Here is a 16,747-nt window from a genome sequence, read left to right on the forward strand (position 1 = left end):
TCACTTTTCCCTGACATTTTGCTAAATGTTGTTTCTGATAAATTTTCAGTCATGAGCCAAATGATTGATACCACTCTTTAAAAAAAAATATGCATGACTGTCAGGCAATAATTTTGACTTCACAGCAGGGTATTTTATGGATACAAAATAAGCCCCTGCTGTGCTCTAAAATTCACAGGGTGAGAGTCTCAGCTCCTGCAAGCCCAGATGTACTTTTGAAAATGAAGGATGTGTACTATCTTAAATTACTTACAGATCTATCCCAATACAACAAAGACAGAGAAATCTTCAAGGAAGCTGTACTTGCCAACTCTGTTTGAAAGACTTTTCCAAACATTTATAAATACCTCTTTTCTTTGCTTTCCAGCTAAGGCTGGCATGTGACTTTAATCAACTAGACTTCAGTAAACTTCACACCTCTGTTCTGTAGTGGTCTGTTAAGCTGCTAACAGATAGGCTGTTTTTGCTGACAGCAGCTGTTTCCAGTGTGCAGTAAGTCCATATCTAGGAATAACTCAGGCCTGAGGGAATTAAGTAGAAGAGTAGATTTTAATAATGCTGTGCACAGTCTTAAAGATAAATGAATTGTTACAATATGAACATGACTTTAATATTTAGCAAAGGGTCCAAATATTCCCATGGCTATATATAACACCCTTCAGGAGGTTTAGGTGATCTAAATTGCTATCTAAATCCCTAAATCACTTGAATGGGAAGAATTGCCCATGTTTAGACAATCTAAACAACCATATAGTAGTTCAGAGGACATCTAAGCCAGAGGACATCTCACTACATGCAGACGAAAATGGAATGGGCAATATCCTGTCCTTATGTGGGCCTAAAACTAAATGAGACTGAGATTCACAGTTCAATACTGCTCTATTATTTTCTGGCATTTTGATGGCAGCAAGAACCCTTTCTTTTTAAATTAATTTTTTTTTTCACTTATTTCATTGCACCTTTAGATGTTCCTCCAGGATATAAAGAATGTCTATTCTAGTCCCCCATCAGCTTCAAAATATCAACTCAAATACCTCAGGAAAGGTGTTCTGTCCATAAACTCATGGCCTACTTGAACAGCAGCAACTTACCTGACAGAAAGAACTTTCTCAATGTGTATAGCTGAGACTGTACCACCAGGTAGAAAAGATGTATAAGGATAGCTAAAGTAGACAGTCTATATAAGGATATATAAGCCAAGAAGTCAGCAGATGTGCAAGAGAAAATCGAATATTGCCAGACATTAAGCTGTTCTCAGACAGGAAGGGGGAGCAAGGTTCTGTTGTTCTTTTGGGGATGGCTTATTTATTTTCTAGATTAACAATCAGTAAATAAAATGCACAAGTGGTCCAGAATTCAGGATTCTTTGTCCCCCAGGAATATCAAACACTCAGAGTAGAAGGTTTCTAATCTTACAACTACATTTTATGTCCAAAACATACGTCCCTGGAGCTTTCTTAGACTACAGCTGTATTAGCAAACTGATCAGGACTTGGACACAGGCTGTAGGGATGGCTTTACTTACTCTATGTATGGACAAAAAACAATCTTTAAAAACATGCCAGGGAAATGCTCAGGGAACCGCATGGACTGAGGACTGTTCCTAGCAGAGTGAATTTTCCCAGTATGCATGATAGCAACCCTGTTTTGGAGAGTAATTTGGACAGCATTTATTGAAATTACTGTAACCTGAGTCATATAAGTTTTAAGGAGGGAAAGGAGTTCTGTGTCATCACTTTCTATGTCTAAGTGCATAAAGCAAGGTTGTGAAGGTAGTGGTAATGCACATAGTCATCTAATTTTCACATAAATTATCCTTCAATTACGTAACTGCCCATGTCTCAAAAGTGCCTAGCATTGTGTCTCAAATGTACATTTATAAGCTTACAATTAATAAAACTTCCTCAGTAAGAATGAGAAGATTTTTATACACTGTATTATAAAGTGTCTGTGGTTTGAAAGTTTTCATGAATTATGACCTTATTCTCAAAATATTTTAAAACAGTGTGTCAAATAAGTTTTCGTAGCGAGGAGGTATCTTTTCAGCTTTTTACCGGCTAGCACTTGTATTTCAATGCCTTAGAAAGCCTCGAGCAATCCAGAGAGGTAGCACGGGCGATCTAGCACTTTAGTAGCTCTAAAATCGGTATCTGTATCAGCTGCAAAGCAAATACCATCAGCAGAAGCAAAGAGGGAGAAATATAGCTCCCTGCTCGCTCAATTCCCTGCAGTTAGAAGCTTTAAAATGAAACAGACAACAAGAGATGCTCACACGAGGATAGCAGAGCCAAGAGAGGGCAGGGCTGCCCTTGATCGTCTCTTTTATTCGGAGAAGGGGAAAGGGGAGGACTGGGGGCGGACCCGGGGTGAGCGGCCAATCAGACACTGCTGAAGAGTCTGAGTTACATTTGGTTTTGCCCCCGCTTGGAGCAAAGGAGTTCAAAGCACATGGCAGAGGCAAGTGTCTTAGGGAGGGGGAGGGGAAGGGGAAGCTCAGAACAGGCAGCAACATCCTAGTATGCACATTTTTATACACATTATATAGATAGTAAGTTCAACTTGAATTTTTCTGCTTCTGTTTTGAAAATGCAAATAATCATACAGGTCATGATCTCTGGCCTTAATTAGGTGACCATACTGAAAACATTTTATAAAAAGACGTAGATGAAAAATCAAGGTCAAAACACTAACTCATTTTCCAGAGGAGAAATGTCCTCTATGTGCAATTTTTGCTAGCAAGGCAGTAAGGTTGCAATAACTTTTACAAAAAGGAGTTACAATAGAAGACTGTGAACTCGAAGAAAGATCTTAAAAATGTGAAACACAATTCTAGAGGAGAAAAAATCTAAACTACTTGTAATTTGGCTATCTGGAAATGTTTGTATATGATTTATCTTTTTGTTGCAGCTGGATTCAACTGTGAAGGTAAATTGCTGAAGAAGCAGTTTACTAACCTAGTTTATTCCCGTTAGACAACACTGCCTTATAATGAGTAATGGGAAAAAAAGTCTCATTTTTTATGCATGATGTATCCATTTATGTAGCCTTTACAGACCCAAATATATATATCTGCATCTATAAATACTGTACAGCCAATTCTGTTTTAATTTTTATTATACTAAGCTCCTATATTTAAAATAAGTGTCACTGGTATTTTTTTATAATAAATCCTTGAAATATGGCCTAAACTGACTAAACCTCACATTAAAATAACCTCTTTAAAAATTAAATTTCGTACTTTCTTTGTTGGACAAGTCTTAAGTAAACACTTCATCATGAAAAATATTGCAAAATTTTCTATTAAGCTAAAGAAACACCAGAAAGCTCAGAATGAACCATCCCCTGGAACAACTTGGCTTTTGCAATTGTTCAAAAGTTGGAGGACTTTCTAAACTAGAAACTGCCTCTGCCTTGTTTACTAGCTACATGTGTACTATCCTCCCTAAATCTGTCTAATCTTTTTTCTAATATAATTTTCTTTTGACATTCACAATATCCCAGCATAATGAGTTCTACAATTTCAACACTAGAGATAAAAATTTTACAGAAATGTGCACAGCTTGTCAAATAAGAAGACTTTTTTTTTTATTTAGAAGTACAAAAACTGTCCAGAAGGTCTACACAAGGCTTGGTGCACATGTTCACTTTCAGTGATGAAGGCGAGGATGCTCAGAAAAGACCTGGAGAAGGAAAGCAGAACAGAGAGACCAGGAATAAATATTTAAATATAGAGGGTGATCTGGAAAAAGAGAAGATCTTGTAGTATTATTCAAAAGCTTTACTTGCATTTAAAGAGACTTGTTGAACCAGTCTGTCAAGAAGGCTGTCTAAATGTCCTTGTCATAATTCCAGCCTGGAGGCTGGAACATCGCCCACAGGGCATGTGTTTGCACCTCTTACCTCCCCCCAGGCTCTTACACAAGTGAGTTATGTAAAGATTTAAGGGAAAGCCTGTTTATGCTCCTTTTCATACCATTCTATTTCATAAGTGAGAATATTTTGTTACACAAGATAGAGTTACAGAGCTGGGTGATAGCAGGATGAGAAATGCAACAGCAAAGTATGGGCAGTTGAGAATGGTTCAGCTGAGATCCAGTAAATGCAGGCAATGAATAGAGTATATGTCAGAAGGCTGCCAAAAATGGCAAAATCTGAGAGAGGAAAGGTCTGTCTCACACGGTCTGCCTAGGGGACATGTCAAGCAGCAAAAGAATTGTGAAGGAAGGGGCAGTGTGATAAGTTCACGTGGCTTCTTCTGTTCTAAAATAGAATGGTGTTCCCTGAGAGATAAATGCATTATTCAGAAGCCATTTCAGGTCTTGGCCAAGGCTGGACTGAGGATGCATAAAGAAGTCCGCACACAGAAGTAACCATTTCATTGTTAGTTGCTGGCATTTGCAGAATGCATTAATGGCTGTTAGGGAGGTTTTACAGCATTGCTAATTTCAGTGGCGCTTTTTGAAAAGGAGATGTGGGAGCCATAATTTACCTCAGCCTTTTTAGTGAGGGAAAGGGAAGGTGTCAAAGAAAAGGGGAGAAAAAAACCTTTTGCTTCCTTCATGTAGAGAAGGGAAAAGAAAACTGAAATTGGACACTGAATCAGAAAATACCAATGTACTTCATTTGGTTTTCAGGCCAAAAATAAACTGAGATGCAGACCCTGAGACGCAGTTGAAATAGAAAGGTATCGTAGCTTACAGTGGTAAGCTTAATTGTAGAAAATAGGATATATAAAGTGAAGATGTAAAGCAGATGATGAGCAATGTTCAGTGAGGAGGTCAGATTTTTGCAGATACCAACATTTTAGGGTTGTTAGTATTTAATAGACATGTTAGGAAAATAGCTGAGTGGTAGAACTTGTATACATTATAAGGAAAAGTATTTTGCTCACTGTGTAAAATCCATGATGTTGAAAGTTTAGTTCAGTCTTCTGAACTCTATAGCTCTTGTTTCTTCCGGATATTTCATACCTTATCTCAAGTTTTCTTCAGCTTGTTTACTGAATTTTCAGTCTGCTTGCTCAGGAGATTCTTAAGCCAGAGCAAGCAGACTAAAAATTCTGTAAATAAACTGAGGAAAATGCAAGATAAGGGCTAGTGTGTTCAAAAAGAAAGAAGAGCTGCAAATACCTTGGCAAGGAATTAACTCTTCACAATATCTACACACATGCACATATGCTATGTGCATTTGTGCTTTCATCATGTGCATTAAGCAGATTTTATACATAGTGGCAGGTGTGGTTGTCCTACATACCATGCATAGCAGTGCATCACTGTTTCCCATTTAATTAAATAGGAAAGCCATAAGTAAACTGCTGACAAAGACACAATATCACAGACAGGCTTAGTGGCTGCCACTGTACTTATTTAATTTTAAAATAATACAACTGGCTGAGAAGAGAGAGCAAAATCTGTGTAATTTTGAACCCATTTATTCTCATACATGTGCAAACATAATATCATCTTCATAAAATCAGATTAAGAAACTACAAATAGAGTTGTAGAGGAATACATTTTAAATGTTCTGTTACTGTTCTTTTAGAAGGTTCATTCCACTGAAATTGGCTTTTGTGAGGTCTTAAGGAATGAAAAGCTCCCTCAAGCACTGCTTTCAATTCTCTCTTCATCTGTAAAAACAAGCCAAGGAGTGGTTTAATTTACTGTTGATCACTGGGGAGAAAAAAAAGAAATGCAAAATTTAAATGACATTCACACACAAAGTTAATAGCTTTTATCACTCTCAGAAGGCAAGTGTAGAGGAAGTATTGCTTCTTATAATATACGACCTGCTTTCAGCTTTATTGTCTTTAATAGTTAAAGCACTGCTGCGAATGTGCATGGACTTAAGACATACAGTTGTCTTACCAAAGTGATAGCAGTGGGTCCTACAGTGTACTGGATTTACTATTATCACAGAGTTATTTAGTACTTTGCATTCATAGATTTTAAACTCTGTACTGAATGACCTAACAACACAACAGCCAGCAAGGGCAAAGTTCAGAAAGGTTGGGAGCGAGGCTGGGAGTTAAGAGTCTTAGACACTGAAAGTCTCACAAAAGGTGGGGGACAGATCTCCAGAGCCCTAGTCTAGTGCACCTATTTACACATTGCTTCCTTCAAGGAAAAAAGGAAAAGAAACACAAAAAAGCAAGCTGAATAACACACAAATGTGACATTAAATAAAACCTTCACATTCCTATCACTACCTGACTGATAACAGAAAAAAGAGCGGTTTTTTACATTTCAATTCCTATCAAGGTAAAACCTGGAAAATTACTTGTCAGAGTTCGTGAACAGTGAAAGAAGTCGCCCAGGTGAAAGACCTATGCTAGAGCACAGTTTATCTCCATAATTAGAGCACTCTTTTCCACAAGTTAAGTGGACTTTAAATCCTTCTGATGAATTGGTCAGGAGTTTGGCCTTGGTCAGCTCTAGAAAGAAGTCAAGGAAAAAGTTACTCATAAAATCTAGCTCTTATCTGTTATTTATAATGGGTCTCAGTCAGAAAAGATATTTAATTTTGATCTAACAAAGAAATAAAATCTAGTGGAATCATTTCATTCAGCTGATCAATTTCTGCTGTTTAAATTTCTTATTTGGAATAATCCTGTGACACAAAACAATAACAGCTTGACAACCATTAATATTTTTTGAAACACTTGTGCAGTAACTTCTAATATTCATATATTTTATTTAGAAAGTGAACTATCTAGTATCTGCCAGCATAAATTCTATATAGGTATTCATACTTACTCCTGCATATGCTACTATTTTTTTATTTCTGTTGTGTGTTCCAGGAGGCAGTTTTTGCCTTTAGATGGAACGTTTCACCCAGTTTCACTGAGCTGTAAATATAAGTCTGCAGCCAAACTAACTTGATTTCAAGGAGGTTTTTTCCCTTGTCATCATCTCAGGATAGAAGATGCAATTAATATGATGGGACCATAGCAGATATCCAGTAATGCTATTACCAACTGGCTAGCTCAGCAGGATGTTTTCAGCATTTTCATGGCACAGCAAACATGGGAGAGATCCCTTTCTGTCAGACCAAATCAGCTGCATAATCCAAAGAACAGCAGTAAGAACACACAAAGCACAAGCAGAGTTAATGCTACTATCAATATGCTTTTCAGTTTTCTCATCAAACTACACACTGTTCCCTCCCTACATTAAAAAAAAAAAAAAATCTTTCCCTGTTTCCATTTATTACTGTAGGCAATAACAATAATTTTCCCACTGATGCCTTCTTTTAGTAAAAAAATTATTTCTTAGGGACAGATGAGTAGTAGGACATCCTCATTAATACCAGCTGAATCAGTTAAAATCCAGTGAACATCAAATGTAGTAACGACAGTGTGTGAATAATAAATAGACTTGATTGTTACTTACACCAAATAGTGCTTATTTATATGTTTCCATAAAACATCCTCACCAGAGTATGACCCAAAAGAATGAATTTATGCCTTCCAGCCCATCAGCACCATCTACTGTGACTTGACATAACAACAGTCTTTGCCACAATAAACACAAGTTTCAGTTGGGTTTTTGTTCTTCACATTTGTCTTTCTCGGGATTTTCTTTTTTTCCCACTTACTGCTCCAGAACAGCCTATCAAAAAAAAAGGTTTCCATTTGCCATTTCTGGAAAATTTCCTGAAAATATGACTATTTCTTCTTCAGAAGAAATCATCCTTCAGACTTCAACTGGTTGAATAACTGTAGAGTTTTGAAAATGCGTAAGGTGAAAACATATGTTCAGTTTTCCTTGTTTTAAACTGTCAGAGTGTAGGGAAATAAGGAAAAGAATAAAATTTTTAAAAGTTTTAAATTCAGCATAAACTAAGTCCCTAGAATCCATTCCTGAAAATGAAACTATAGTCCTCTTATGTCTGGTCAGTATTGAATAGGAGAGATCTGGCAGAATTTCACAAGTTTAACAAGTACATGCCAGACTTCCAACATAATCCTCCCACACAATGCATTCATAATTTTGCTCATAAGGCAGAGAGTTCTCTTTATAGCCTAAATACCATCAGGAAAGAGGTTTAAACCATTTGATAAAGGCTAGAGATTTGCTATCTGTCATCATATCTAATTTTAGCTATATAACTTTCTCTTTTGTCTGTTTCCTTTCTTCCTTTAATTCAAAGACAGATGAATCTGCAAATCTCTCTGCATATTTTTGTTAGACTAATGGACGGACTCACTGCCTTAAAAACCTTCCGTTAAATCTCATCAGTTTATTCAGATTCTTTCTGGCACAATACCAGTGGTTGCTGTGACTGTTGTGACTCCAGAATAATGCTTGGGCAAATGAAAAGAAACAAGCTTTTCGACATGTTTCGATAGGGCCTGTCACATTCATGGTTACATAGTGCATAGCATTTATGAACTCATGATAAGGAAAAGAGACACTGTGATGAAACTAAACAAAAATTAGTTATGAGAAAAAAAGGTCTAAATTTTTCTCAGAGAAACTGATGCAAATCCTAAATTTTCCCCTTTAGTTCTCTCCAGAATGAATACTCTAGCACAAGTGACATTGGTCCCTCAGACAACCTTGTCAATAGGCTTATTTGTTCTATTTACAAAAGATATGCTTACACGTGCTTGCCTTCATGGGTGTAATAAATTTTATATGCTTTATTTTTCAGACATTAAACCATTTAAAACTGATTTGCCATACCTGGTATATAAGACATCGATTTTAAAAAAAGATGTTAAGTAATGAGGTATAGAAAGAAATTAGGTCCTCAGCGTGCTGCACTTGACAGAACAGCAACCTTCCAGAAAGAGGAGAGTGGAAAACCCCTCAATTGTAAATTGACCATGTTCCTTCCTTTTCCCTCTTATGCAGGCATAAGGTGATTTCTAAAACTCCTTCCATAGTTTCTTTTAGTGATTTGAAATGACAAATTCCTAACATTAATGGCACTCGTTGTGTGCTATTCTGGGTTATAGAATGGCTACTTCTTTTTCAAGCAGGCGGGAAAATCTAGGAGAACTCAGGAAATAGAAGTACATAATTGCATCCTTCAAATATATAAACAAAACAAACTAATATTTTATATGACCTCTTCATTCTTAAAAGCCAGATATTTACTTTTGTTACAATCACAAAGTATTGGTGCAGGAACATTTTCTTTTCAGTATGTCCTTCACATTCTCCCCTGCAGTCTCTTGATACTTAATATATTCTTTTCTTTTAGCTTCCAACTTCTCTTTTACCTGTCCATCAACTCTCCATTCCATAGATCCAAGCATGCTTTTCAGTCTTTTTTTCTTTTTTTTCCTAGACAAAAGGAGGTTGTGTTTTTTATTCTTTTCAATGCAGTAAGAGGAGATGGAACTTTAATGGCTTTAATAAAACTTTTCTCCTCTACTTCAATGTTAAGTTACCCTTTCCACATACTGTATTTTGCTGTGTAAAAATTATTCTCTACTAAAGGTAAAGTTTTCCTACTTCAGTAATTGATTACATTTTTAATATTCATTAATTCATTCATATTGGATATTTTCAGTGTAGCACAGATATTAAATTACCATTATGAGGCAGGAGTTTAAATGAGCTAGTCATAATCTTGAGATTAAGGACATTCACACAATAAAAACTCAGAACACAATAGTGTAACATACTCAAGCACTGGTTATTTTACATAGCTACAAATGCCAAACATAAATGTAATAATATTAAAAAATTTATACTGTATCTTTCAAAATACTGACTTTTTGGTATATATTATGAATAAAAGCCCAGGCCATTGTCCAGTTTGAAATCAGTGGATTTACTACAATACAGTTAATTCAATTGATTATGTCTAATTTAAATCACTGTAGGATAATGTTTTAAGCAAGACTACAGTTGGTGAGGTGGGCAGGATCTGGAGCAGGTGAAAACATTAGCTTTTTAAGAACTGACAGAAGGTTGGATTTTCATTCATGTAGTCTCTGATGAGTTTAAAGAATAAATTCCAAAAAGTTGTCATGGGATTTCATGAAGGAAGAGTCCTTCAATATTTGAAAGAATCACTCAGTCAGCACTGGCTGCGCAATAAAAAAAAAAGATTTGTCAGCATTAGTTCATGGATTAAAATACCTCAGATACAATTGACAAAGGCATTTGAAGTGATGGCTGATACGTAAAAGCTTCAGACAAGCAAGCTCAAAGATATCGTTCAGCTTCTGTCCAAGAAATTACTAAGCAGACTAAGAGCTCTTCAATGTGAAAAATGATAGAGAGTGAAGAGAATATAGAGTATAGTATATGGGATCTGACTTTCATGAGTGGACTAGAAAGGTCATTCCCCATCTTTTACAATAAAAGAACTATGAAGAATCAAAGGAAAGTAGCAGATTCAACAATAACAACACCAAAAATAACAATTAAAACTGAAACTAATAATTCACCCAGCAGGAAGCCTGGGAGAGTTGTTGCCAAAGGCTCTTATTTGTGCTGGCAGTCTATATGAGGTTTAGGGGGAAAAAAACACAGAAAAAAATCCACTGAGAAATAATAAATATTTCAAAGTCCCCTGTGTTGCAAAGTCGAGACTGAAAAATAGAAGGAAGATATTCTTTTCCAGCAATCCTCTTACAGACATTCTTGGAAAGGGTAAGGGTTAAAGACAACTATGAGAAATAAGAAACTTGAAATTGAGCTGAAAATTTGAATGTGCACAAAACTCAATATAATAAAGAAAGGTCTTGCATTAATCGTGGGTGTGATGCATTTCTGGTGTTCCTACGTTCAAACTCTGAGTCCTTTATTTCTCCCTGATGTTTTAGGAGGTTTTTTTATCTCTTTTACCACCAAGTTTTATTTGCCATCAAGAGATCCTTTAGGTGCAGCCAAGTTCATTTAAACTTTTGCTGCAGGTAGAATTGACCCATGTGAATTACTCAAAACCAAACACATACCTTATTTCCCAATCAGATTTTACATGAATGATTACCTTTCTTGTAATACATGCTTTAAAGTATTAAAATGATTTAGTATTAATGAAAAGTGATAATTTTTTAGTAATTGATCATGGACATACAACCATGGGCCACAATACCTTATTACTTGTTTCATAAGTTGGTATTGCTGAACCTCATGCTTGGAAATGGGGCCAGTTACAATTAAATGAGCCTAATTTCAGATTAGCAGAGATTTCAGGCATCTTATTTTGTTTTTTTAATTGGGTTTTGGTTGGTTGGTTGGTTGGTTTTTTTGTCTAGTGAAAGAGAATGTCTTCATGTAGGATAAGCCTTTATATATACACATATAAGCCTGTTTTGATGTTCCTGCAAATATTTAAGGTAAATTATATTGAAATATGGCTTGATTTTCCCAGATTCACTATGCTGGGTTTGTGACTATGAACTTGCAGAGATGTCCATAAGTGAAAGTAAAGGCATATCCCAAGATCTTTCCAGTTGTACTACAGGGCACTCTCACTTCAAAAAGCAAAATGAAAAAATAGCCTAACAATTTTTCTGCCATGTCCCTGGGAAGGTTGCTCCAGTGAATGGAACAAAAAAAATTCTTTCTTATGTCAAGATGAAACTTCTCCAATGCAAATTATATCTGTTGCCCCTTGTCATCCCCATGTGGCTCTTCCAAAGAGATAGCCTCCATCTTCTTTGTAGCCACCGTTTAAGTACTGGAACACTGTGAAGAAGATCCCCCTTGAGCCTTTTCTTCTCCAGTCAGACAAAGCCTAACTCTTTCAGCTTTTTCTCACAGTATTACCGCAGGCCTGGTTCCTACGGTATATCATCGTGTCCCGCAGCTATAGGGAGGAGGAGGAGGAGAAGATCCAGCAGGCAGGAATTGTGCAGCAAGATTGATTGATTTAATTATTTTACAAACTCTTTTATAGACTTTTTTCTTCATAGTCTAATTGGACAAAGGACCAGCCACCCCTTGGGGGTGATTGGCCAAAATCCTAAAACATCCATTATCAAAATATTTTCTACTATACCATAAACAAGACTTTCCAAGGTTGCAGGTGGCTTGGTTGTTTACATTCCCTGCTACCTCTTCTGTGAGAGAGAAAAGTCTCTCACGGACTTAGAAAATAACAAGAAGATCCTCACTAACAGCATTTTTGTACCTACATCACAGGGCAGATTTTCCAGCTCTTTGATCATCTTCATGGCCCTTCTTTGGATCCTCTTGTACTCTCCCTGCCTTTCTTGAATTGTGGGGACCAGCACTGCACACATTACTCCAAATGTAGCCAAACAAGTGCTGAGTAGAGTGGAATGACCATGTCTGTATCTCTACTAGCAATGCTCCAGGGACTGATTTGCCTTTGTCATTGCAGCAGCGCTCTGCTGACTTCTGCTCAGATCATTTCCCACCAGGACCCACCGGTTCCTTTCAGCAAGGCTGCTCCCCAGCCACACAGAACTGAGCCAGTACTGGGCTATTTGTCCCAAGTGCAGGACCATGCTCTTGTCTTTGTTAAACTTCATGCTGTTATTTCTAGCCCACGCTACCAGCCTGTCCAGGTCTTTAAGATGCTGTCTCTTCAGACACATTGTCGTGGATTGACACTGGCTTGGTACCAGGAACCCACAAAAGCTGCTCACTCACTCCCTGCTGCAGCCAGACAGAGGAGAGAAAATTTAATGAACAGTTCATGCATAGAGGTAAGGACAGCGAGAGATCGCTCATCAAATACCATCAAGGGCAAAACAGTTTCAACTTAGAGAATATGAAGTGAAATTACTACTAAGAAAATCAGAGCAGGATAATGAGAAGTAAAATAAAACCTTCAAAACACCTATCCCCCCACCACCCTTTCCAGCTCTACCTCCCACCCCAGTGGTGCAAGGAGGCAGAGGATGGGCATTATGGTCAGTTCATCACCCTTGGCTTCTCCCACTGCTCAGGGAGAGGAGTCATTCCCCTGCTCCACTGTGGAGTCCCTCCCACGTGAGACAATTCTCCAAGAACTTCTCCAGTGTGAGTCCATCTCATGAGCAACAGCTGCCTGAGAACTGCTGCAGTGTGAGTCCATCCCATGGGCAACAGTCTCCCTCAAACTCCTGCAGTGTGTGTCTCTTCCACAGGGTGCAGTCCTCCAAGGAGAGGCTGCTCCAGCCTGGAAGCAGGGGCCATCTCTCTCCCATTGGATCACAGCCTCCTCCAGGCATCCACCTGCTCCAGCATGGGCACCTCCCCCACAGGCTGCAGGTGGATCTCTGCATTCTCCGTGGACCCAGGGGCTGCAGGGGGACAACCTGCTTCACCATGGTCCTCACTACGGCCTGCAAAGGAATCTCGGCTCTGGCACCAGGAGCACCTCTTCCCTCTCCTTCTCCACTGCCCTTGGTGTCTGCAGAGCTGGTTCTCCCACATGTTCTCACTCTTCTCTGGCTGAGATTAAAACTGTGTAACAACTTTTTGTTTTGATTTCTTCTTAAATATGTGATCACACAGCCATTACCATCCTTTCTACCTGGCCCAGCCTTGGCCAGCAGCACATCCATCTTTTGGAGCCACAAGGGATTGGCTCTGCCAGACATGGTGGAAGCTTCCATCAGCTTCTCACAGAAGCTACCCCTGTAGCTCCCCTGCTACCAAAACCAGGCCATGCAAAACCAATACACATGTCCACCTTACCACCAAGCAAACTTGGTGAGGGTGCTTCCAATACCATCATCCAGATCATTTATGAAGATGCTGAACAACATGGGGCCCTGGGGGACCCACCTGTGACAGGCTGCCAGCCTAAGTAAAACCCACCCTCTGAGTACAGCCTGACAGTAAATTTCCTACCCGTCTTTCAAATTACCTACCCAGGATCATCTCAGTTTTGCCAGGAGAAGGTTGTGGGAAACAGTGGCAAATGCTTTGCTGAAGTCCGGGTAAACAACATCCATAGTTCTCCCCATGCTGACAGAATTTTTTTTTCCCACATTTGTCCTTGGTAAATCCATCCTGGCTTTTCCCGATCATCTGCTTCATTTGTTTTTTAACAGTTTCCAGGAGGACTCACTCTATTACTTTTCCAGGGACTTAGATAAGACTAATGGGCCTCTATATTCCTCAGTACTCTTCTTGTAAGTGGGTATGACTTTTGCCTTCTTCCATTAATCAGTGATATTCCCTGGATAGGGAGTTTGGAGCTAGATATTTAAGGTCCCTTCCAAACCATTCTGTGATTGTGTGATTCTATTCAATGGTCTGTGCTGCAACAAAGTTGTAACTGTTTGTACAATGTAAAGCACATATATCACTAAATTATAGAGTAGGAAGGAACATGGTATCTGTCAGTCTTTATCTGGCATGCTCATTGCACATTATACTGCAGATTTTTTCAAGCAATAGGCAGTGAGGGATAGTGAAGAGTTTCAAAGAATACCTGATAACATTACAAAGTAATTCCAGAAACATTCAAACGTAACAACCTTCACAGCAGGAAGTAATCAAGGCATATATGCCCCCTATAAACCTAATCCACTGACACTCAGCTGGTCTATAGTATTCCATTTTACCACAAAATTTCAAGGTTTTAAAAGCTGTAATTAAGTGGATCGTTACAAGTATTGTGTAACCAGAAGAAACATGGGGTCTTGTGGGCATGCCAAAATTCCAGTGGAAGCTGACTTAGCTGTATTTCTGCAAAATTATTATTTACACATTTGAAATATATAACTACTTACTGTTCCATATAGTAGTAAACAAAGTCAGAAGTTACATGTGGGTGGCAATTCTGCTGGGTTCATGGGCGGTCAGTAATGACAGAAAGTAACTTCACTAACCATTTGAGCAAATATTTCGGTTTACTTTCGTTCGCTGTGCTCTTAGAATTTACTTCTCTATCTTTTAGAAAAAGAAATAAATAGCTGCAGAGAGTAATGTACTCGTGTACATCAAGTGTTATCAGCTGAAAAGACTAAAACGCTGTGATGCACACATTGGAGCAGATCTAATATAATATCACATATTACATATTGTCTTTTTCATTTTACATCATATTCTACCGTCACTCTACTCAAGCAATGATGGAGAACATTTTTTGTATCATAAAAGAGAAAACTATTTAAAAAATAAATGTCATAAAGTCTATTTCAGATACTCTTCCACCATGAAAGAGTTTGTTTTTTTCCTAAGGAACCACAAGACAAGATTTGATAAATCTTACTATGTTTCAACTAGGACAACTTTATTCTCTCTCATCTTTTACAAAGTATTCCTGTACCACATAGATTCAGCAACATCTTGAAAAAAACAATGGAAAGCATTACAAAATGTGAGGCTTATGGAAAAGTTCAATTTATAATGAATAATTGGGAAAAAAATCCTGATATTAAAATTAAAGTTGCAAGTGACATTTTCTTCAGAAATTCAGAAATTCAGCATGCTTCCGTCTGGGAAAGAAACAAACACCTATAACCAGTCAAGCAACTATAATTCTTAATTGCATTGTAGAATTTTTTCATGTTGTTCTGCTTAGGCCTAATACAACTCATTTAGCTGTAATTTCAACTTCCATTCTCTAGAAAATTTAGTTTGTACCCATTAATTATGACTATCATGGAAGAAATGCAGCCCTTAACAATGCCAAAATCCCAATACATGTATATGCACAAGCTTGGGATGTGACACTAATTGTTATGTAAGCTTTAACACAATCCTCTCCTGAACCCATGAAAATTATTAGCTCAAAATATTGTTACTGGAAAAAGACTTCATAGCTACTTTCACCAAGTGAGCAGTAGGAGAACAAATGATTTCAAAACAGGTTAATGACTTATAATAATTACTGAACAACTATTATCTCACAAACTGGAAGAACCTTTCCCCAGGGTAATTTCCTTCTTACACTATGAACTTTGAAATTGGAGCTGGGCTTGAAAAAATTGGGTAAAACTGATGCAACTGATAAGGGCATCAAAGTTTCATTCATTAGATCTACATTTAAGAGAGAAATACAGAACAGTTTACAATGGCCTACATATTTATTTTTCATTACATAAATGCAAAACAGCTGCAAGCATGCCTAACCTAAGATGGTGACAGGCAGTATTTGATAGCAAAAATGAAGATGAAAGGGCAAAAAGAAACCCTGTGGCAGACTGTGTATTTTTATTCAGATGTATTGGCATAAGAAACAGATGTTAAAAGAGGTTAATTCAATATTTATATCAACCTCCAGGAGCAGTAAACCAGTAAAACTTGATAGTCACTAAAAGGAGAAGTGCTTTAAAACCAGCTAAAGCAAGACTACAAAGTTTTACTTTAGTCATGACAGTACCTAGTGGTCAGATATATAGCACCAAAATGTCAGACTAGGTTTCCTAAAATAGATGTGAGATGTAAGAGAAAGAAAAGCAACAACTATCCAGAGACAACACATATCATGTGAAAAGCCATGATATTCAAACCAATAAGAGAGAACACCAGGCAAGATGTGAGAAATCCTGCAAATTAATAGGCACTTATCTTGGCAATTGCTCCCTACACTTGTTCAGGGAAACAAATTCCTAAGGATGGTGCTCATTTTGTATTGTAGCAAATAGAAGCCCCTCCATGTCCATTGACAAGATGTAGATCTCTAGTTCAGGTGGAGCAATCATAGAATCAGAACAGTTTATGTTGGAAAAGACCTTTTAGATCATCAAGTCCAACCATTATCCCAACACTGACAAGTCTGCCACTGAATCATGTCCATAAGTTCCAGACCTATACATCATTTTGATACCACCAGGCATGGTGATTCCACCACTTCCCTGGGCAGCCTGGTCCAATGC

This window comes from Corvus kubaryi, unplaced genomic scaffold, assembly GCF_017639235.1.
Source record: "Corvus kubaryi isolate FWS band 111438036 unplaced genomic scaffold, C.kubaryi_AGA036_p1.0 split1-131, whole genome shotgun sequence".
Lineage (NCBI taxonomy): Eukaryota > Metazoa > Chordata > Aves > Passeriformes > Corvidae > Corvus > Corvus kubaryi.